This window comes from Drosophila ficusphila, unplaced genomic scaffold, assembly GCF_018152265.1.
Source record: "Drosophila ficusphila isolate 14025-0441.05 unplaced genomic scaffold, ASM1815226v1 contig_2, whole genome shotgun sequence".
In the NCBI taxonomy this organism is placed as follows: Eukaryota; Metazoa; Arthropoda; class Insecta; order Diptera; family Drosophilidae; genus Drosophila; species Drosophila ficusphila.
The window spans coordinates 317,355-340,959 of record NW_025064094.1 but is presented as its reverse complement, the minus strand read 5'-3'; the positions used below and the strand labels follow the sequence as shown (position 1 = coordinate 340,959).

The window sequence follows — 23,605 nt, the reverse complement described above, 5'->3', positions numbered from 1 at the left end:
CTAAATACCCGACTATTATCAATATCCTTGTAATATTAGTTAATCCTAAGAGAAAATATACGAAGACACCCTCGACACCGCATTACCCCCTCGAGTTATTTTGGGAAAAGAGAAGGTAAACCGATCTTGAAGAGGGGCCAACTAGATAGGAAATTCTGTCTCGAACCCTGGCCATCGGCGAGCTATACCGCCTCCCGGAACAGGGTCGTTACAAAATTTAAAATTGCTATTTTATGCTCCCGACATTCACCTTCAAACCAACTTGGGGTTTCCATTTGGCATACTCTTAAAATTTCTTTCTAGATGCCAATCGTATGGGGCTTTGACTCAAAGAATTGTCGAAAAACATAAATGTGCTTGGTGCTAACCTCCATGAGGGCGTCCGAAGGAGCGAGAAGGTTGCCAAAATCATTTTTTTAAAATAGTTTTTATAAAAGATAAACAATTCGCTCGGCGCATTGATGGTTTCATCTTTTTTGCTCATATACAAATTTCACAATTTAGCTTCGGAACTGTTTTTAGGACTATGTAGCCTAGAAAATATCTTATTGATACCAACTTTATGTTTATTTCGCAAAAGGTTTTAAAAGAGTCCTTTTCGAAATAATCCACAAGGTTGGTATCAAAGTCAAATTTTGTAAAAACATCTTCCTAATTTAAATTATGGTTTTCAGCATGATTCGAACTATCCGAGGTATTGCTAATGCACTCTTCAACAAAAGTGTGCTCGTCAAAATCAACTTCACAATTACCCAAAGTGGAGGAACGAACTATCTTTGTGTTTAAAATTCTGGTGAAGATGTTATTTATTTCGGCAAGAGAAGGATTCCTATTGTTCCCTCATTTTTGCCTCACAACTGCAAAAGTATTTTCAAGACGATCTTGATTAAGAGATTTTGTAATAATAAAAACTTTTCAGAATCGCTTCTTCAGCCAGAAGAAGCGTTGCCTTTAAGTTAATTCTATGCCTTCGAGAAAATAAACACGCTTCTTTAAATTTACAAATTTGACATCCTTTATGTAAGCTAAAAAGGATGCAATGAATTTGTAAGGCTCATTATTTATTTGTAAGGCAGATCTGAACGAATTATCACCATACAGAGAATGGCTATTCATGCTATCAAAAATTTGATCGACATTTTGAATAAATTGGGCTGTCGATAGAGCCACATCTTTCGATGTCTTTTTAAATTGCACAGTTGTTGCAGTTGGAGTCGATTCCAGGGGAGCTATCGATAGGTTAGGTCAAATCGCGATGGTTAGGGCAGCGCCACCTTTTGGGCCATGGGCGAACCATCTAACATGTAAAATGTAAACATGTAACCTCGGCTTAGGGATTCTCTTAGATGGCCTTGAGGATGTCAAATGACCCATCTTAGAGAGAGATTAAAGAAGATGGCGAGGAACGTGGCGTGATGGAGCCGATCACCGTCAGTGGTACCGAGAAAAACGGACAAGATAGACGTAACGAACAGTGTTTCTGTTAAAATTTTGTGAAGTGAGTTAGTTTTTTTTCGTTATTGTAAAAAATGTGTCGATGAACGTCATTAAAATTGATTTCAACTAACAAAATTATAGCCCGTAAACTCATTAGTGCCGTATAGCGATAGCAATGACAATGACGAAGAGTGCTGCGTTGGAGAACGTGGTCTTAAAAGAAAGAATGCCCAGCAAGATATTCAAAAATATATAAATAAAAAAGCAGTGCTTCCCAATCCACTCGTAGTATTTCTCGTAGTGTTTCTGTTAAAATTTTGTGAAGTGAGTTAGTTTTTTTCGTTATTGTAAAAAATGTGTCGATGAACGTCGTTAAAATTGATTTTAACTAACAAAATTATAGCCCGTAAACTCATTAGTGCCGTATAGCGATAGCGATGACAATGACGAAGAGTGCTGCGTTGGAGAACGTGGTCTTAAAAGAAAGAATTCCCAGCAAGATATTCAAAAATATATAAATAAAAAATCAGTGCTTCCCAATCCATGCAAATTAACAAAATGTGGTAACGATTGCCTATCACTGCCCGAAAATGCTAGGCAAAACATCAATGAGCTCTAGTGGGGAATTTCGAATGAAAGAAGGGTGACGTGGCTACTGTCCAATATAAAGCGCAAGGAGGTAAGAAAACGGCGAGCTGGACTTAAAACGAAGTGTGTACATAGGCGCAATTCGACCTTCGAATATTCATTTTCGAATAATGGGAAAATATTCAAAGTTTGTCAAAATTTTTTTATGAAAACATTAAATTTATCTCAAATGGTTATTCGGCACGCATTAAAAAAACAAATATTTGTGAGACCTAGAAAAAAAAAACACCACATAATAAAACTGATGGATCTATAAAAGAAATTGTAAAAGATTTTATAAAAAAATTACCAGCTGTGCCTTCGCACTATTGCCGCAAAAATAATACAAAAGTTTATTTACCCAGCGAATTTAGAAATGTATCAAATTTATATAAATTATACATTCGTTATTTAAATGATCAGGGCTTTAATGACTCATTAGTTTCGTGTCGAATATTTCGAAAAATCTTTAGCACAGAATTTTCAATAGGGTTTCACTGGCCAAAAAAAGATAAATGTAAAACTTGCGAAAACATAAAATATACAAACGAAGAAGAAAGAGAAAAAATTATACGATCGGCGGAATATCAAAATCACATAAGAAATAAAAAACTTAGTATGTCAATGTTTCTCAAGGAACAAGATGACAGTAAAATGTGTCAACAATTTCTTTGCGTTAGTTTTGATTTACAAAAGGTCTTGCATACACCTTTTTCAAAAAATATAACCCTTTTTTTATTCACGCAAATACGCATATTACAACCTCAGTCTATATGAAAGTGGGAGTCGAAATGGGTATTGTTTTTTGTGGGGTGAAGTCGATTGGAAGAGAGGTTGTAATGAAATTTGCTCAGTTCTCTTAAAGTATTTAATTATTTTAGATAGTAAGAAAAAAACAGAACATCTTAGCCTTTATTGTGACAGTTGCGCTGGCCAAAATAAGAATCAGGCAGTGCCAGCAATGTTAGGTTATTTCTTAAGTTCCTCAACTTTTTTAGAAACTATAAAAATTACTTATTTACTGCCTGGACACACTATGATGCCCGTGGATTCGGTACACAGCACTATTGAATCTTTTATACGAAATCGTAATGTATGGGCACCCAGCGAATGGCCGACACTTATTGGAAATGCTAGAACAAATCCAACCGGCTATGAATGTATAGAATTACAGTACACAGACTTTAAAAATTGGAAACGTTTTGCAAACTTTTTATTTAAACGTAAAACATTACATTTAAACAAATTACGAATCGCTATTATTAAAAAATGCCCATTATCAATAGAATTAAATTATGAATATTTTGAATATTCAAAGAAGTATCTTTTTAATTTGCCTAATTCCACCCAAACAATAAAATCATTATATAATTGTAAGCTAATTATTTCTAGGAATAAATTTGATGATCTTAATAATTTATGTAAGCAAAATAGTATACCACCCAGATACCACAATGAATATAAAAGTTTCGGACATTCTTCGAAAGTATTAGATTGTTTAAACGAAACAGATGAAGACGATGATATTTTGGTTTAATTTTTCATAAATATATTACAAATATTTTGTATACAATGTTAATTAATAAAATTTTTGGAAAAATTTCTTAATAAAATTCTAATTTCGCATAATAAATCAAATTTTATTATCGTATGTCGCACGTTGTGCGCAAGGGTATGAAAACAAAGCGTGCAAAATTATCGTATGTAACTATTTTTATATTTTTTCGGGAAATAATGAAAAAAATTAAGTTTTCATTCGTTATTGTAGCTAAAACGACGAAACCTTGAAAAATATTTCCATGATTTTCTCATTCCTAAGAGATTAAATAAAAAAAGCTTCTCCTGTAAAATTTGATTTTTCTACATACGATACAGTCGCGGAAATGCGTCGATATTTTTGAAGAAATTATAACCTTTTCGGAGGGAACACAACTACGAAGTTTTCTGAGGAGAACGTGCATTTGGAGGAACATTTTTGAAGAGCCTCGGCATCAAAGCCCAAGTCGACCCTCTAGGACTCTAGATCTCCGTACCACGAGGTTGGCCAGCCAGTCTCTATACGCCTCCAAGTTCCTTGTGGTGCAATACACTGGTGGGCTGAGCCCAGCCACCACTTCCTGAAATTGAGAAAAATCAATTTATAAAATGTGTCGTTTTTAATAATTTAAGTACCTAGTATTGTTAAGTCTATTGTGCGTTCGTCCAAAGATTCACCCTTGACCGACGGTTGCTAAAATAAAAGAGTCGCGATTAATTAGGATGAAGGAATAGTGTGTGTAAATCTCCCATACCTTTCGGCGTCCCTTCTTTTCCCTTGGAGCTCCTCAGGATTAGGTGACCTACATTTAAAACGCGTAAAACAAGAGAGTTCCGCCGATACAAGGGTGGCAGAACATTTTGTCGGTGAGTGTCCATTCCTTAGTTCTTGAATTTAGCTTTGACCGCTAAATACTTATACGGCGGTTGAGAGTTAATTCTAGGGCCTAATGAACAAATAGATTTTGATTGAATTAATTAGAAGCGAAATGTTATTATACATGAACTTACCTGAAGTATTAAAGACGAGTTTATAATGATGATGAATTGCTAGACCTTTTTCTGTGGGGGAGATGGAGTTATGTAAGTTAGTCGCCTGGAGTGACTTGTTGACCCATTATGGGGGATGCGGGGATTATGCTTACCTAGCATCCTAGGTTGGGTGGGTACGCAGTGGCCAAGACACTGATGGCCACCAAAGATCCGAATTTCCGCCGCCTTGTATTTCAATGTTTACGTTTTTGCTTTGTTTACATTTTGTTAGTGATCGCAGAGAGTTTAGTGTTGTGAGACGACCGTAATCGATGTTAGTATTTTATGTTGTCGCACTGCGGGCATTGGGGAGAACTTGGCCCAAGAAAGCAGTTCGTAACACAGTTTCGCAAACAGTTTTCACCGCTGCCTGAATCTGCTGAAAATCTGTGTTGCCAACTTCACACGCATTTTTTCAAACGAATTTGGAAAAATATGGTGCTTAGTTAGCTTAGGGCACATTTTAGTTACAGCCTGATTTTCCATTTCCCATAATTCTTCTATAGTCTTTGCTACTATCGAATTTCGAATTAAATTTCATAAAAATGTCATTTAATTCTGTCATATGTCAAAAAATTAAAAACTTATTAGAAAAATCATATGGCTGTCATATGTCAAAAATATAAAAACTTATTAGAAAAATCATATGTCTGTCTGATGTCAAAAATATAAAAACTTATTAGATAAATCGACATAGCTTCCCTGTGAGCCTTTTAGCCTTTATGTATTTTGTTCGATACATTTGATAACTGCAAGGGTATATAAGCTTTCGCTTGCCGAACGACGAAAAGTTTGGCTAGTGCTTAGATGATGTACATCAAAAATCACTCAACGCAAATCTAAGTTTTGAGTTGTAGGTTAAAAATTTAAAATATTATAAATATTACTATTTATTCATTATTTTTCGTAATGCTTTTTCCTTAGTTTATTAAATCGTAGGTACTTTTAAGTGTTCCGCGAGACAAAGTGTGTGTATAGACCTTTGCAGTCAGGGGTGGATTAAGGGAATTGGCCGCCCCAGGCAGGTTCGATTTTGCCGCCCCAGATAGCAGCCTAATTTTCGGCATTTCAGCTACTGATGCACTGACCTAAAGTAAACGGTCAGAATTTGAAACCCCTCAAAATTTGCCGCCCTAGGCAGCTTCCTACAAGGTGAGTTCCAAAGTAAACAGGACTTAAAAAAAAAAAAGACAGAACAACAAGTTTTTTCGGCAAAATCAATTTATTTTATTCAAAATAGTCTCCTTCTGCTTTAATACAGCGTTTTGCACGGTCCAAAAGCATGTCGAACGAGTGTTTTAGCTCGTTGCCCGGTATGGCCGCCAGTATGCCGGTGCAAGCCTTTTGAATGGCCTCTACGTCTGCATAACGCTTTCCTTTCATCGGCAAATGCATTTTTCCGAAAAGGTAGAAGTCGCACGGTGCCATATCAGGTGAATGCGGGGGTGGATGATGGTTAAAATGTGATTTTTGGTCAAATAGTCGGACACAAGCGTCGATCGATGAGACGGCGCATTGATAAAATGAACTATTTACCATATATCATAAAGTAGATCTCTATAGTAATCGTAACTTTTAAGTGTAAATAATCCCAAAGAATTGTTAAATGTCTAGCTAAATGCATAAAAGCCTAACAACAGCGTTCTAATTCAATTTCTTCGATTGTTTCTATATGTATACAAGTATTTATTATACACTGGTCGGCATATATACATATATTGACAACATAAAAGTGAAATATACTCGAAACTTGAACTTGCTTCTTTCAACTTTTGGTATCAATGGAAAGGTAATTTAAATGCCGTTTGAATGATACCATACTTTTCTTAACTCATTCGATATTTATTGAAAAGGGCAATTTTTAAAAAAATCTACTTTTTCCCTCGTCTTGAAAACTAAAATTTTTGGATGCAAAAAGTTTCTTTCTTAACTAGTGTAAAGTTTTAAAAAATCTCAACATTTTTTTTTTATATTGCGGTAGATTACACTTTTAAAAATAAATTTAAAATTGAGATCTCAAATAGTTTTTGAGTTATAACAATTTAAAGAGTAGCCGCTCTCATAACAGTGCAAACGATCATTTTATCTTTAAACGCGTTTATCTCGAAACAGCATTTTCCGAATTTTCTGCAGTGATTACTCAAAAACTAATGATCCGATCACTATCAAATTTTTTTACATGTTCTATATATAGTTCTCCGTACCACGGCACTTTTTTTTAGCGCCGTTGGAGATCGACTCTAACTTAAAAAATATTTAATTTTTTTCTTTAAAAAGTGAACTGTATATTCTTAAAAAATGTATAAATTTAGAAAATTTGGAAATAATTGATCAAGTAGTTTTATTTATAAAAATTCCCAAAAATCACCTTTTTTTTAGGCCGTCACACAAGTTCCTTAAACAAAAATAATAGTAACTGCAAAAAGAATTTTTCAAAAATAATTTTTCTTTTATTTTTTATAATTTTTTGAAAATGTTGAGAAATACGCACTTAAGCCATATTTTTCTCTTTTCCATAAAATTTTTTTCCGACATTGTACCCTTCGAAAAATCATAAAAAATTAAAGAAAAATTATTTTTGAAAAATTCTTTTTGCAGTTACTATTACATATTTTTGTTTAAATAAACTTTTTTCATCCAAAAATTTTAGTTAGTAATTCGATAGTACATAATTAGAAAACGTCATCTGGAAGAAATCAAGTCAATTCGAGGAAAAACAACGGCGTAATAATTTTTTTCCTTTATTTTTTTGACCTTTTGTATGGGAGCTATCCGATATATCATAGTCGGACGATTCGGGCCGTTCCGACTTATATACTGCGTGCAATAACTACACAACTTTTTGGTTTTAGCAAGATAGCTTCAAAACTGAGAGACTAGTTCAGGGGCGTAGCTACCGCCGTATATGCCGTATCAATTATACGGGGCCCCCGGGCCAAGGGGGCCCCCAAAGTGTGCAAGAGTGAATATTTAAAATTTTATTTTTATTTTTAAAATGGGTAAATAATGTGATAAATAAATATTTCTTCTCACAATATTTTTTATACCCTTGCAGAGCAAAAGGGTATTATAATTTCAGTCAGAAGTTTGCAACGCAGTGAAGGAGACACCTCAGACCCCATAAAGTATATATATTCTTGATCAGCATCACGCGTAGAATCAGAATACGTCTGCACGTCTGTCCGTCTGTCCGTCTGTCTGTTTCTATGTAAACTAGTCTCTCAGTTTTAAAGCTATCTTGCTAAAACTTTCCCAAAAGGTGTGTAGTTATTGCACGCAGTATATAAGTCGGAACGGGCCGCATCGGCCGACTATATCGGATAGCTCCCATACGAGAGAATGAAATAAAAAATTCTCAGACCGTTGTTTTTGATCAGATCGACTTGATTTCTTCAAGATGCCGTTTTCTAACTGTTATTGAATTTCGGATTAAATTTGATCAAAATCGGATAACTCTAACATATAGCTGTCATAGGAGCGATCGAAAAATATATATAGAATTAATGGAAATAAATTGATAACATCGTTGTTTTTTATCCCACGTGCATGATTTTTTGAGAAACAAGTTTTTTAACCAGCCTTGAATTATAAAAAAATTTCATAACTGGACAACTATATCATATGGCTGCGATAGGAAAAATTAAAAATCGATATAGAATTTACGGAAAAAAATGATAACGTTGTTGTTTTTTTTTTTCAAACGAGCATAGTCTTTGGAATAAAGAGTTTTCTTATGACTCTCGAATTTAAAATTAAATTTCATAAAAATCAGACAACTATATCATATAGCTGTCATATGAACAATTGACGAAAATATGCGGAAATTAATAGAAAAATCGTCATAGCTTCTATGTTGTTTATCCCTTATGTGTGACTGCAACGCTATATAAGCTTCGGACGAAGCTAGCGTCCTTTGTTGTTTTATGTTGTTAATACGTTGTTATTACGCTGTCATGAGATTTATATTATACATATATATTTTTCGATTTGCCTTTAATTGTCAAGCGATATTAAATTGTTTCAGAGTAAATTTTTTTGAACTGTTAGAAAATCTTTTGACCACGTTTGTCCACCTTTTAGGATTTTGAAAAAATTCATACCTTGGAAAAACAGATTTTTGTTAAAAATCTTTATTTCAAGAGGTGTTTCAAGTGATTTTTTTTTAATATCTTAAATTTGGGAAGGAGTTTTTACGTGGGCATACATTTTATTCTTTTTAAATATTTAATTGTTAAGGGGCCGGCAAACGTTAAAAAAAGATCTTTTAACTAACCTTCAATTTTTTAGAAAAGCTTTGAAAGTGGACATTCTTAACGTTGCAATTTTACAAAAATGTTAAGGGTGAGCAATTAAAAGCAATCAATTTTTTAACGATTTTCATTAAAAAAATTTTGTACGATTTTTGTAAGGTTAGAAGATAAAAAACTTTAAAACCCTTTATCTTCCAAAGTTTAAATTTTTTCAGCTTCGTGGTCAAAGATTTTCTAAAATTTAAACAAAATGTGAGAAATTACCATTTTTTTTAAAAGCTTTTCAAAATTTTCTAAATTTCATAATATTGAAACTGGCGGTGGGCAAAAAAAACTGAAAGGTGGACAAACATGGTCAAAAAGGGGTTAAATGTTTCACGTTTCAAATTTAAAACTAAAAAAAAACAACGACGAAAGCTTTGACAAAGCTTTTTTGCAGAGAACTTTTCCTGTATAAATGACTTTCAAAGTTGATATATAGTTGTGCTATTCAGTCCGGAGAAAACCGAATAGAACCAGTTAGAGCAATACCACACTATGCCGTTATACAGGTCTCTTGAAAACTTAGCGGTTCTCTTAAAAGCTCTGGCATCGTCTAAACATCTCTACGTTGCTCGCAAAGCTGCCATCGCATTCCCGACGAGTGCGTATTTTGATCCAACGCCTAAATGCTGGGATGTCCTTAGTCAGTCCAGCATCTTACGGCCAAACAAACAGAGCAAACCTTTGAATGCACCGCAATTTCCCGCGAGTTGCTCTTATCCGCAATTGTGTCGAGAAATCAGCGTGATTCTATTATGAAAACTGTTTTGGAAATACAATTTTGAATTGCAAAACTAAAAAAACGATGGATTTATTTGGCATGCCTTGGTCGCGGTTAGCTTAATAACTTTAAAAAACTTCCGCAAAAAAAAAAAAACAACTATATTTAAAATGTCTGAAATCAATATCTTTATTATCAAAATGTATGAAAATTAGTGACCTTTAACCAAGTGATGTTAAAAATGTGTTAACCAAGAAAATCCGAATTGTTAAAATAGTAATCAGGCTTAATTCCAGAAGCAGAAACTGCGAACCAGTAAACCCCTGTTAACAAAGAAGTTTTGAATGTGGTTGGGAAGTGTTTGTGGTAACAGAAAGAATTTAACCCAAAAACCCATAACTAAATGTGTTTCCAGTTAAATTAAATTACACAACAGAAATAGTAGACAGTGATTCTGAAAAGATAAATAAGTGATTAAAGATCCACCAAAAGCCTCTAAGTTAAAAGAGTAATGTGAAATATATTAAATATATTATGTGTTTCAAAACAAAACTTAAAAAAGAAAAATGTTTGATCGATTATTCGGATTACAAAATAAATTTAAATGGTAATACAGTTGATCTTAAAATAAAAATTAAATTACAATCTGCAAACAAAGTCTATAATTTTTTACACATTACAACCCCATTTTGGTGTTATTAAAGCTATTTTTGTGAAATTTATTAGCTTAGTTTGAAACTCAGTGAAGGCACAACCGAATATATTCTTGTTGCTACTCCAGGTAGTATACTCTTTTATAAATGTAAGAACGACTGTATCTCATAACTCCATTTTAATACTAAAAAAAAAATGTATAAATTATAAATTAAATTTAAGAAAATTCCAAAGTATTTGTTTTTCACAAGAAAATCTTTGTTTTTGGATAAAGCATTTTTCACGATTTACGAATAAAATATTCCCGATATAGCGCTGTTTTTACGATTTCATTTTCAAAAACATATTTATTAAAATCGCAATGGGAAATTACGCGACTTCACCTAAAAAAATTGTTTTAAATTTTCAAAATACAAAAATACAAAAAAGATAACATAAAGGTTTAGCGAAATGAAAAGGTTCATCGGGTATAAAATCACATTTCTTTTCAATTTCTGACAAATGTTAAGTTTATTCTATATTTTCGGAAAGGTGAAAAATTATCCCTCCGATGTTGGTGATCAAAATGAAATCGTATTTCCTTTTATTGCAAATCAGAAACATATTAGTAATTTATTTATTTCTTTATATTTGTGAAGAGTTCTTTAGTTGCCACTGATGGCACATATAATCAAGAAAGGAAACCAGCTTCGGCGATCCGAATATGTGGAACAAAATACATAAAGGCTAAACAACATTGAGGCTATGACGACTTTTCTATTAATGTTCTATATTTTCGACGATTGTTCATATGACAGCTACATGATATAGTCGTCCGATTTTTTTGAAGTTTGATTCTATATGGATTTTTCGATCTTTCCTATGGCAACTATAGGATATAGTTGTCCGATTTTTATGAAATTTTGTTTTCGATTTAAAGGTTATTAAAAAACTCGATATTCTAAAAATTATGCTCGTAAAAAAGATCGTGATGCTGATCAAGAATATATACACTTTATGGGGTTCGAGGTGTCCCCTTCATTGCGTTGCAGACTTCTGACTGAAATTATAATTTCCTCTGCAAGGATATAAAAATTTACTATCGAAATATTGTCAGTTTTTCTGTCCGCCCTTTCGCCTGTCTTTCTACAAATTCGTATTGAAAATGATTATGTTTGATTACATGGGGAGGGAGGGGTCTTGGATATTGATTACGTAATCATTTTATAAAAATTTTGTTGTTAAAAGTAGGTATATATTAAAAAATTGGTTTCGCGCCGCTTACTCCGTTAATAAGTACCGAATGCAACTCTATAATTAAGTCGATATACCTACATATTCTATTATTTGTATAGACTATGTAGACGACGAAGAGAAAGATAATACCTGCGGAGAGAAACAGATTTTGACAAGCCAACTTCCAGTAATAAATAATCTTAAAGATTGGCTGGAATCTCCTTTTGAAAATATAGAATAAAAGAACAAATTTGCATATCTTTTTTTTTGTGATAACGTAATCATTGTAGGGGGGGAGGGTGTTCATTAAATGATTACTTTTGATTACCAGGGGGGAGGGGGTCAAAAATCGCAGAAAACGTGATTACGTAATATATGGACAGCCCCTTGACTTAAAATTTTCACAGTCTCTTCTTAGATATCTTCTTTAGATATTTTGAGGCACTTTAAAGTGTACATTTTCGTGCCAAAAACTAAGTTTTACGTTTGGCAAGCCGCCATTTTGTCAAAAATCAAAATTTTGAAAATCCCCCGTGTCATTACCAGCATTTGTCTATTCTTTACGTAATCCTTTTGGTTTTTTGTATTTCTGATACTTTGGATAAATGATATCTTCCTCGCCGCAAAACACCTTTTTGAAATGGACCTTCAGGAGATCCTCTACAGGATCGACGGAAGCCAATTTTTTTTTTGAAAATGTATTCTACATTATGTAACTACGTAAAATTATCTAACTTTTTATATATAACACATATATAAACAATAAAAAGCCTCTCCAGAAATAATTTACAAAAAGGCACATTTTTTCGGCCTTGCAACTGCATACAACCCCTTAACTCAGACGTAGCCCAAATTTTTAAAAATTTTTTGCCTCGTTAAAGATTTTTGCGCCCATCATCCTGTTGAGCAAGTTGCTGTTTCTCGCTTTGGCAGCCACAGCTTTGATAGTAAGTCATTTTGGATTAATGACTAGAATGTTTTTGGGTAACACTGTATAACCAAAAAATATGGACCTAAACCTTTTAGGTCATGTATAGACAAGTATTTTAAAAAATGTCACCACTTTTTAAGTCCATATATTATAAATAAAAGGAACGTCAAGGGGCAAAATATGTGAGTTAAATTCTCACCTTACTTCAATAATTAAAAACGCAGTGCTCTAATGCAGCCTTATGAAAGTTTCAATCCCACTGATGGAGATGCGGTGTTCATAAGCCATAAATTCTTTTATGTATATAAGTTAAAAAATTGTTATAAGCTAGAAAAAAGGGAAAATAAATGTATAGACTTGATCGGAGTTAAGACTGGTACCAATTGCATCGAAGGCATAGAAGGGTTATACTTAGCCCTTTCGGCATAATAGTCAATTTTTAGCCCATTCTTTTCTGAAAAAGTCATTCTATTTAAGGACACTATAAATCCTTGCAAAGGGTATTGCAGTTTCAGTCAGAAGTTTGCAACGGAGACCCCATAATGTCTATATATTCTTGATTACTAACATTGCGGTCGCAGTCGATCTAGATATGTACGTCTGCCCGTCAGTCTGTTCCTATTTAAACTAGTCTATCAGTTTTTAAGCAATCTCTCTGAAACTTCCCCAAAAGAGTTGTAACTATTGCAGGTATATACAGCTGTATGATATGGCTATAAAAGGTGGGGTTGAATAGTCTATATAAAATATATAAAATAAAATCTATTGTTATATCGATCCTTACAACGTCAGCGAAAAATATAGGGGATATAGCCGAATTGTCGGTAACTTCAGTGAAAAGCTGTTATAACACAGACATTTTGGAGATAGATAGCGCCTTTGACTTACATATTTTGTTTCACTGCAATTTTTCCGTTTGTTTTGTTTCAACGCCTGTGACATTTATTTTTGAGCTTTACTGAACTTGAGCTTAAATTTTTTTTCTCCGCATAAAAATCGGAGAGTAAATTTTTCTGATCGTTGATAGTCCTAGCTTTCACTCACATAATTAGAATTACATCGCTCTTTGCGTCTTTAGTTAATGCCGAGCAGTTAATCAGAAAAGGTCGTGGTGGTCCGAAACCGACCCCCATTTATTGGCAGCTTAATATGTCATAGCGTATTTTTGAGGGAAAATATGAAAAAGTAAACAAGATTCAGTAAAGAAAAGTAACAGAAACAGCAAAAAGATCAGAAGAAAGCGAAGAGACAGTCATCAACGAGCGGCTTTCGAAAAACAACGCGAAAACTTACTATGAGAAAGAGGACAACTCAGACTTCATCAATTGACTACAGTGCCCTTTATTTCATACATTAATTTTTATTTTCTGGAAAGAACCTTCAATATATTTCTTAATAAACGTCAAAATCATTAAATTCTATTTTATGTTATTAAATTTTTCTGTTAAGAAATGGGGGTCGGTTTCGGACCACTACTTTTGAGTACGACCAAAAAGTAGAGTTTTATATTTGCCTGAATATTTAACGCTTCAAAGCACCTACGCACTTACTAAGTAGTATAAGATGTATAGTAAACTGATCCCTCTACATAGTAAATTTTTGAACTGAACTGAAAAAATGATTTTTCTCACCTTTATCGCCTTTGCCTTTTAGGGGGTCGGTATGGGACCACCCTCCCCTACTATGTACTATGTATTGGTCTAGTTTTCCAACAACATTCTCATTTTTTTGGGAGCTAAACGATATAGTAATTCGATTTTTATAGAAATAACTTTTTAATATCTATTGTCGGAACGAACTCAATAACCGGACCGGCCGACTATATTGGATAGCTCCAATACGAGAGAACGAAATAAGAAATTCTCAGGCAGCTGTTTTTAATTGGATCGACTTGATTTCCTTCAGATGGCACTTTCTAACTGCTATTGAATTTCGGATAAAATTTTATCAAAATCAGATAACTCTATCATATAGCTCCCATAGGAGAGATCAAAATATATATATATATAAAAATTGGAAAAAAAATTATAACGTCGTTGTTTTTAATCTCACGAGCATGATTTTTAAATAATAAATATTTAAATATTAAATCGAGAAAAAAATTTCATAAAAATCAGAGTACTATATCATATAGCTGCCATAGGAAAGATCGAAAAATCTATATAGGAATAACGGAAATAAAATGATTACCTCGTTGCTTTTCATCAGACAATCATGATTTTTGGAATATAGAGTTTTAAGTCTTGAGGTTAAAATTAAATTTTATCAAAATCGGACGACTATATCATATAGCTGTCATATGAACAATATGGAAAATGAATAGGAGAATCGTCATAGCTTCGATGTTGTTTAGCCCTTATGTATTTTGTTTGACATATTTAATGACTGCAAGGGTATATAAACTTCGGCTTGCCGAAGCTAGCTTCCTTTCTTGTTATACACATTTTTCGGTCTTTTCTATTACAGCTACATTATGTAGTCATCCAAGTAGTTCGATTTAGATTGTGATGCTAAACAAGAATAAATGGGTGATTCCATATCAGATTTACAGTCGATATCGGGAAATTCGATGAGATATTTTTTTCATGCTCTTTATCGAAAATAAATCGACACGTATTTTTTTATTTGGCTCAGAAATTTTTTTGACAAAGTTATGATTTTTTGAATTTTTGATGAACTGCCCTTTTTTTGATGACAGTCGCGTTTTCCAGCCCCAATAACTCGAAAACCGTACGTCGCAGAAAAAAATGAATAGGAAGTAAAAATTTCATCCTTCCTTCTTCTTTGCAAAACTTTCGTGAAAAAATTTTTTTTAACAATTTTTCACCACAAAAGTTCAAATGTTTATAACAAATTCATTTTTCTCCAACTTGGACATTTTTGATTTTTTTTTTTTTTATCACAATAAATCCTTCAAATTCTTCTGATGAACATACTAAAATTTCAGAATGGGATCAAAATTAGTTTTTGAGTTATAGAATTTTAAAGATTATCATGCACGGTCCGCGCGCTCGGTCTCAGGGCGTTCGCCGACCAACGACTTTAACGAGCGTCAATTCGCTTTGCGCGCGCATAGTAAGGGTCAATAAAATGAATTTTTAATGCTATTTAATTCTATAACTCAAAAACTAATTTTGATCCCATTCTGAAATTTTAGTATGTTCATCAGAAGAATTTGAAGGATTTATTGTGATAAAAAAAAAAAAATCAAAAATGTCCAAGTTGGAGAAAAATGAATTTGTTATAAACATTTGAACTTTTTGTGGTGAAAAATTGTTAAAAAAATTTTTTCACGAAAGTTTTGCAAAGAAGAAGGAAGGATGAAATTTTTACTTCCTATTCATTTTTTTTCTGCGACGTACGGTTTTCGAGTTATTGGGGCTGGAAAACGCGACTGTCATCAAAAAAAGGGCAGATCATCAAAAATTCAAAAAATCATAACTTTGTCAAAAAAATTTCTGAGCCAAATAAAAAATACGTGTCGAATTATTTTCGATAAAGAGCATGAAAAAATATCTCATCGAATTTCCCGATATCGACTGTAAATCTGATATGGAATCACCCAAATATACTTTATGACGTTCGAGGTGTCTTCTTTCCTGCGTTGCAAATATCTGACTGAAAATATGGGTGATACCAAATTGCGCCTCGAGCCCATGCTCCTCATACGTTTTACTTGGTCAAAAATATTATTTATTTTTCATCAAAATTCTTCAAAATGTTTGAAGTATTAATATACTCACTCCGTTTGCAAATATCTCGATACAAACGTCAGTGTCAGGGTCAATTTCACGATGATATATTGCACAATTTTTGTAGCAAATTAAAATGATTTGCTGAAATTCCAAATTACAGTAGAATCCGCTTATAGCGACTTTCAAGAGACCGACGATTTTTCGTCGTTATATCCGGAAGACGCACTAAGCAGAAGGTTTTTATTGTATAAGTCTGTCTGGGGACCAATCAAGCCATCGAGTTTTTGTCGCAATACCCGGACGGACACTATAAGCGGAGTCGTTATAACAGGATTCTACTGTATTTTATTTACACAGAAACCTGACATTGCTGAAAGGCGCAATTCGGATATGTTCGGCTTGTTCCGACTTATATACTGCGTGCAATAACTACAAATCTATTTATTAAGTTTCAGCAGGAGAGCCTTCAAACTGGAAGACTAGGTTAAATAGAAGCAGACAAACAGACATTTTAGATCGATTCAGATAATTATTAAGAATATAGTTTATGGAGTCTGAAATGCCCCATTCATGGAGTTGGAAGCTTCTGACTGAAACTATACCCTTGCAGTCAAAAATTGAAAGTAGAAAACTACTTAACTACTTAACTGTGGCAGCTCCACATATATGAATATGATAAAGTCGTCCGATTTCCATGAAATTTGTGGTGTGCTCTTTACTGCACTGCAAACTTCTGACTGAAATTATAGTAAACTGGGCAAGGGTGTACCAAAACGATGACCCAAGAATGCTTTTTGAAAATGAATCTTTTTAAGCGTTCTTTAAATGCAAATAAAATTAAGTTAAATAAAATATTAAAATTTAATTTCCTTAAATCGAAGACTTTGTTATTATATATCTGTTATAGGAATAATCGAAGAAATTATGGAAAATAAATAGAATCTTCATAACTTTGATGTTTTTAAGCATTTATCTTGACACTTACCAATAAGCTACGATAATAGATCTGAAAAAGTTATTTCTATAAAGATAAAAGTAGGGGAATGTTGTCAGGCTTGGGCCATCTTAATATTTTGAATATTCGTACTAGTGCCATCTGTTTGTGCCAGTCGACAAACTTATATCGGTCACAAGAAACTTTCCACGTGACTACTAATTTCGGGACTACTTTTTTCTACGTTTCCTTGATATGTGAAGGAAAAGTGTTCGGAAAAGTTTTCTTAACCTGGCCAATAAGGTGTCATAACTCAAAATTACAACATGTCAACCGCAATTTGATCATAAAAATACGTTATATAGTTGTTGTATGTATTACAAAATACTAAGATATATTTTCATTGACAGTTATAGTTTGACAATTTCATTTCGTAGATTAATACGCATGTCGTCAGGGTTGGACCACTTTTGTAGTCAGGAATTTTTTCATTTTATTCGTATATTTTCGATTTTTGTTGTAATTTATTTATTTAATTATTTATTTATAAAGAGCTAACAGGTAATTTAAATTATGAGCTAGCAGTGGTGTTTAGCAATGGCGACATGGGTCTTCAGCTCAAGATGTAATATTTCAGTTTTTTGTGGCAAAAATATGCAAAAGAGTAAATTTTGAATGAGACGAAGAAATTATTCCTAAATTTTATTCGACAAAAACAACGAGCGAAAAAAACAACTTTTGCACCAAAATACCAGCGAAACGTGGTAGTCCCCCAAGGAAAGTGCAGAATAAACTCTCTTCTGATAAAGATGAAGACATGGATTTCTGCATTATTTGTTTGGAAACTATGCCACGGTATACAAATCGCAACAACTCTGTTTCGTGCATTGAGTGCAAGAGGGAAGTTAACCTGAAGTGCGCAAAAATGCGAAAAAGTTATTTTATATGTCAAAACTGCAACTCTGAATCATTTTCTTGAACCGACATTTACTGTGAAATCCCGAATAATAAAATAAATGAACAAAATAATGTTAGATTTACCTGAATTCAATTTTTATCCACCATGTTACGATATTGTCAACGATTTTCTGAAGATGGCCCAAACCTGACAACATTTTTTTTTTTTTCAAACGGGTTTACCATTGTTTTTGTTTTTTAATTCTTTATTTTTGGTGAACACTTTCACTTGCGTGTACCTTTCCAAATATAAACAAACTTATTCTAAATTGCCATTCGTTCAGTACTTATGGGCTTAGCTCAAAATATGGCCCAACCCTGACAACATTCCCCTACTGTTTTAGATAAAATTAGAAACATAGTACAAAATTTGACATAACTAAGAACAATACATCAATGCCGATACCGATCGGACCCTCAATGGAACGAAATCTTTTTATCATCGATTTTTGATGAGTTTTAATAGCAAGGCTGTATGCATAAGCATTTTTATACCCCTACAGACGGTATTATAATTTCAGTCAAAAGTTTGCGACGCAGTGAAGGAGACACCTCAGGCCCATAAAGGACCTGAATCGAAATTCGTTATTCAAGAGTCGGTAGAACACTATATTTTTTAAACAATCGTCGAAAATATAGAAACTTTGTAGTATCGATGTTGTTGTATGTATTTTGTTCGAAATATTTCATGACTGCAAGGGTATATCAGCTATGTCTTGCCGAAGGTCAGGTTTACAGGGCGTAAATCAGCAGATTTAACAGCAGACCTAACCCACTAATCCACATGAAATGCCTCGTCTACCAGATACCCCTTAGATAGATTCTACATATATCGAATTCAATACAGGCAGGGCGTTCAGTCGCCCAAAAGGCTGGTGGGCGTAATAAAGTGGATTTTATTACGTTGAATGATTTTTTGAAGTCACTTTTTTACAAATTTCGTTTGCTGAAAGCTCATCATATGGGTCTACATGTTCAGTCTCAATATAATAGGTCATATATTTTAGAAGATATCGACTCAAAGAGATAGATTGCGTAAATGAACAATGCAAATTTGTAAAACTCGCATCATAATTATTTTAAGAACCGAAGTCATCAATGCAAAATGCTATCCTACTTTTTTGACTCGAACGATTATTTTTTTGATAACTGCAATTCACGGTTTTAATAAAGTTAAATCAAAACACGCATAACATATTTGTTTTTATTGCAGGTCTTAATATCGGACAGCTTTTGAAATAAACCTTCTGAATTCCCAAGCAACCTTAAGCGGCATTGTTTTCGATTGAAAAAGGAAACCAATACTTTTGTTGTAGAGAAGCAGAAAAAATTTTGCATAAAGCAGATACAACACGAAGGCACAAATTTGCCATCAAAACGAATACAGTATAAGCTATTGATAGCACAGAAAATAGTATACCCAAGAGAAAATTTCAGTTTCGGGAATATCGGTTTAAACACCAAGTTCACTGATTCGCCCCAAGGCTTCGGTTTTGTGATGGATTCGCGCCTGAAATGGAGGAGGCACCGCGTTTACTCCCGACACCTTAATCTTCGTGTGGTGTTTCTTGGCTGGGCTTTAATATGGACACAGTCCCTAAACTGTGTTTTATGTGGAGAAAAATTAGGTAAGATTAAAGCATAGCGCTCGGATTATTTCTAATATACTAGTATTTAGATTTCCTTTGCTTTGCGAAAGTCGCAAAGTTTGTTAAAAAGATACAAAATGAGTTAGATTATAAAAAGATTTTGGCTTTTTATTGAATCCTCAAATCAAAAAAATCGTACCATCAAGTCTGTCTTAGAAATATCTAAGCCAATGTATTTAATAATGGACGTTTCGAGCCTTCTATTACACTGTGCGACAAAATTTAACAAAATCTTTGTTTAAGTTACTTTTTTGATTGTTTTCGGTTAAGGTGCATAAGTTATGCACAAAAATATTTATGCCACCTTCTAAGTGATAGGATTTCTTTTTTTATGATAAATTTTATGAAATTATTATTATGAAAATATTTAACACAAAATATTATTTTTTTTTACTTCCAATAAACTATTATTTTTTTTAAAAGTGAAATTTTTTTCAGATTTTTTTTGGCTTTTTCAGAGATATTCTCGCGTAACAAGTTCCATACGTAGTCGCCCAGAGTATAGAGCTGGGAGAAAAAAATTTTAAAGCATTGTTATAAAAGCCTAACGGTATATTTGATTAATGCATTTTAATTAATAGATATCGAACTTGCATTAACGCTTATAACGGTGAAAAAATATTTTCCCAATATGTGTTTATAAGGCTGTGAAATATGCAAAAACACGCGTTTTTGGGACATTTGAGTGTGCGTAGAAGCTGATTGGCTATTGATATTAACAAATCCACAAACTTGTATTCTTATTTTGATTGGTAGAAGTGAAAAATAAGAAAAAATCAACTTAAACATTTTTTTGTCGCACAGTGTTATTCAAGCCTTGTATGATCTTATATTTAGTCCTCCTGATATATGTTCCATTTATGTCACATTGGTTTGCTTCTTTACTATGCCCTTATCAGCTGAAATTAAAAAGGCCAAGAAATGGAAGATTTAAGTCTGACCAGGTCCACTTGAACATCAAAATCATTTCAGATTCAATTAAATTTGGGCACTTGTATTATCCACAAATGCATAAATGTTATTTTATTTCAATAACTTTTATTTGTAGTCATTATATTTGTATTTATCCCGTGTCCCATTTACTGTTGGTTTTTACGATATTTACGTCCAAAAGTTCGTTAGGTTTTGGCGTCGTATAACCGTTTAGAACACCAGTGCTGGGTTCTCGTTGTATAACAGTTAAATGAAACACCATTTGATGGTGTTTGTCCTATATCTACATCTAGTTGAATTTAACGAAATATAATGGTTTAATTCCTTGCTTAAGGGCAGAGTCATGTCAAATAGTTTGATTTTTCATGTTGTCGAACAGTTAACTGGGCAAAAATTATAGCAAATATTTTTATGGTTTTTGCGCATGTTACGTTCAGTTTTTAAAAGGTTATTAATATTTTCGGCCAAGACGCTAAGGCCAAGAACCGAACCCAGGTGAATAAAGCAAGAAAGGAAGCCGTAAGTGAATTTAGAAATGTCCTACACCGTAGACATCATTCAATTCGGACTTAGAACCTATTAAAAAACAGCAAGTAAACGCAAATAATTTTGGGACATGGGACAACTTGCTTAAAATGGACTAAAACAAATTATTTGAATTTCTTAAAGGTAGTAATAAATATAAAAGCGAAAAAACTTGAAACCTTAAAGGCGTTGTGCAAGTTATCTTTTAAAAAATTTTTTTTTTTAATTTGAATACTTAAAACATGTTTATCGTTTTTGGATTGTTTGGAAATTTTCAGGATACGTAAATTCTTGTTAGTATAAACACGTTTTAGTACAAGATCTGAAAGAATATTGGACATAATTTCAATAAAAATATCGATTCGAAAAAAAAACCGGGTCGGATTATTTAAAAAAAGAAATTTAAATTTTTTTTTAAGTTGACGTTTTTTTTTAACATTTTAACTTTTTGGCAGCGCATGAAAACAAAAACTTTTCAATTACAAAGCATATTATAGGTTACGATGCTCACGGACTTTAAAAAATTATACCTTTCAAAAATTATGAACTGACTGTTGTTAGTCCGCAAGCCCCCCTCTCTCCTTTACTTAACCCATATCCATGGCATATAAGTAGGGATACCATATCGGTCTCAGTCAAAACCAGTGAAAATTACACATCGGACCCCACAAAGTATTCATACATATTTCTCATCACCATCATGATCTGAATCTCTTCTCCTGTCTGTTTCTATGTAAACTAGTCTCTCAGTTTTAAAACTATCTTACTGAAACTTTACCATAAGTTGTGTAGTTATTGCACGCAGTAAAAAAAGTCGGAACGGGCCGGATCGGGCGACTATATCGGATAGCTCGCATACGAGGGATTAAAAAAAAATTATCACGCCTTTGTTTTTGATCAGATCGACTTAATTTTTTCAGATAGTGTTTTCTAACATCTTTTGAATTTGGAATTGAATTTGATCAGATCCGGATAACTCTATCACATAGCTGCCACAGGAAAGATCGAAAAGTATAAATATAAAACAAGAAAGGAAGCTAGCTGCGGCAAGCTGAAGCTTATATAGTATATATACAGTATATACAGTACAGTATATATATGTAAATAATATATACCATTGCAGTCGTATTTGACGTGTGCTCATCAAATGCATAAAGGCTAAACAACATCGAAGCTATGACGATATTCGTATACATTTTCCATATTATCGACTAATGTTCATATGGCAACTATATAATATAGTTGTCCGATTTTAATCAAATTTAATTCGTAATTCAAGAGATAATTTCATGATTTTTGGAAATTAGACTTTGTTAATGATTCCTAAATTTCGAATTAAATTTCATAAAAATCTGACGATTATATCATATAGCTGTCATATAACAATCGTCAAAGATATGAAAAATGAATAGAAAAATCGTCAGAGATTTGATGTTGCTTAGCCTTTATGTATTTTGTTCGACCTATTTGATGTCTGCAAGGGTATATAAGTTTGGAATGCCGAAGCTAGCTTCCTTTCTTGTTTTATTTTGAGGCAATTAATCATGATTGATTGTTGGACATTCTGCTACAAATGTAATACAAACTCCTTCTTATTCAAAATTATTTTCTAAGTTTTTAGTTCCTTTAGCTGTAAAGGAGTGTTTTTTTAAACTATTATTTTTTTTAAGAAAATTTTGGTTCCGTATTTAAATTCATAATAATCTTAAAAATCTTAACTAGGGAATAAATAAAATGAGATTCCGCAGATTCTAATATACAATTTGTATGTTGCTTTACAAAATCATGTGTTTTACTTTGTAGTACAGCTTTATTTTACGTGAATTTAAAATCAAGAGAAAGGGGTGTAGTCGAAGGACTATTAGAACCCGTTACTCAAATAAACCATTTTAAAAAGCGTGAGTAATAAAGAAATCTCAATATTTAATATCTTATAAAGTGGGTGCCACAAAACTAAAAAAAAATTCAAAATCCTTAATTTTAAGTCCGGACATCTTAGCTTTTATAGTCTCCAGAAACTCGACATTAATTCCGAATGACAAAATGGGTAGATGATTGACTTGCCAGATTCTGATTAAAAATAAGAAGATTTTTTACTTCAAGTTATTCTTTAAGGGTTTAAGAGCACCATTAGAAATCCATTTTTACAACAAGAATAACGCAAGAAAAAACTTTCACTAAAACTGTTTTCTTAGAAAAATCTAATTTTTAACCATTTAGTCAAACTGACAATTATATTTATTTACCTCTTAATATACTTCTAGTCATTATATTCCACTAAAAGTTTTTTTTTAATAGGAAATCCAAAATGATTTTGGATTGTCAGCTTAATGCCTACAATTCTTTTTATCTAAAACTTTATATAGGTATGTATATACAATTTAGGAGTGGGTAAAAATTGTATAATTAAAAAAATGTAATTACGGATCTAAGATAAAAATCCGGAGTTTGTCTTAAAAACAATTCA

General features: G+C 32.7%; 1 long non-coding RNA gene across 1 annotated transcript; it reads right to left on the bottom strand.

The window, feature by feature from the left end:
• Window positions 1-3,639: 3,639 nt before the first annotated feature.
• On the bottom strand, window positions 3,640-4,859 carry LOC108096981. The gene is made up of 5 exons (XR_001771745.1): window positions 4,746-4,859; window positions 4,612-4,662; window positions 4,356-4,547; window positions 4,237-4,294; window positions 3,640-4,181 (listed from the first exon to the last, which is right to left on the bottom strand). It is a non-coding gene; the product is annotated as an uncharacterized LOC108096981 (long non-coding RNA).
• Window positions 4,860-23,605: the final 18,746 nt, after the last annotated feature.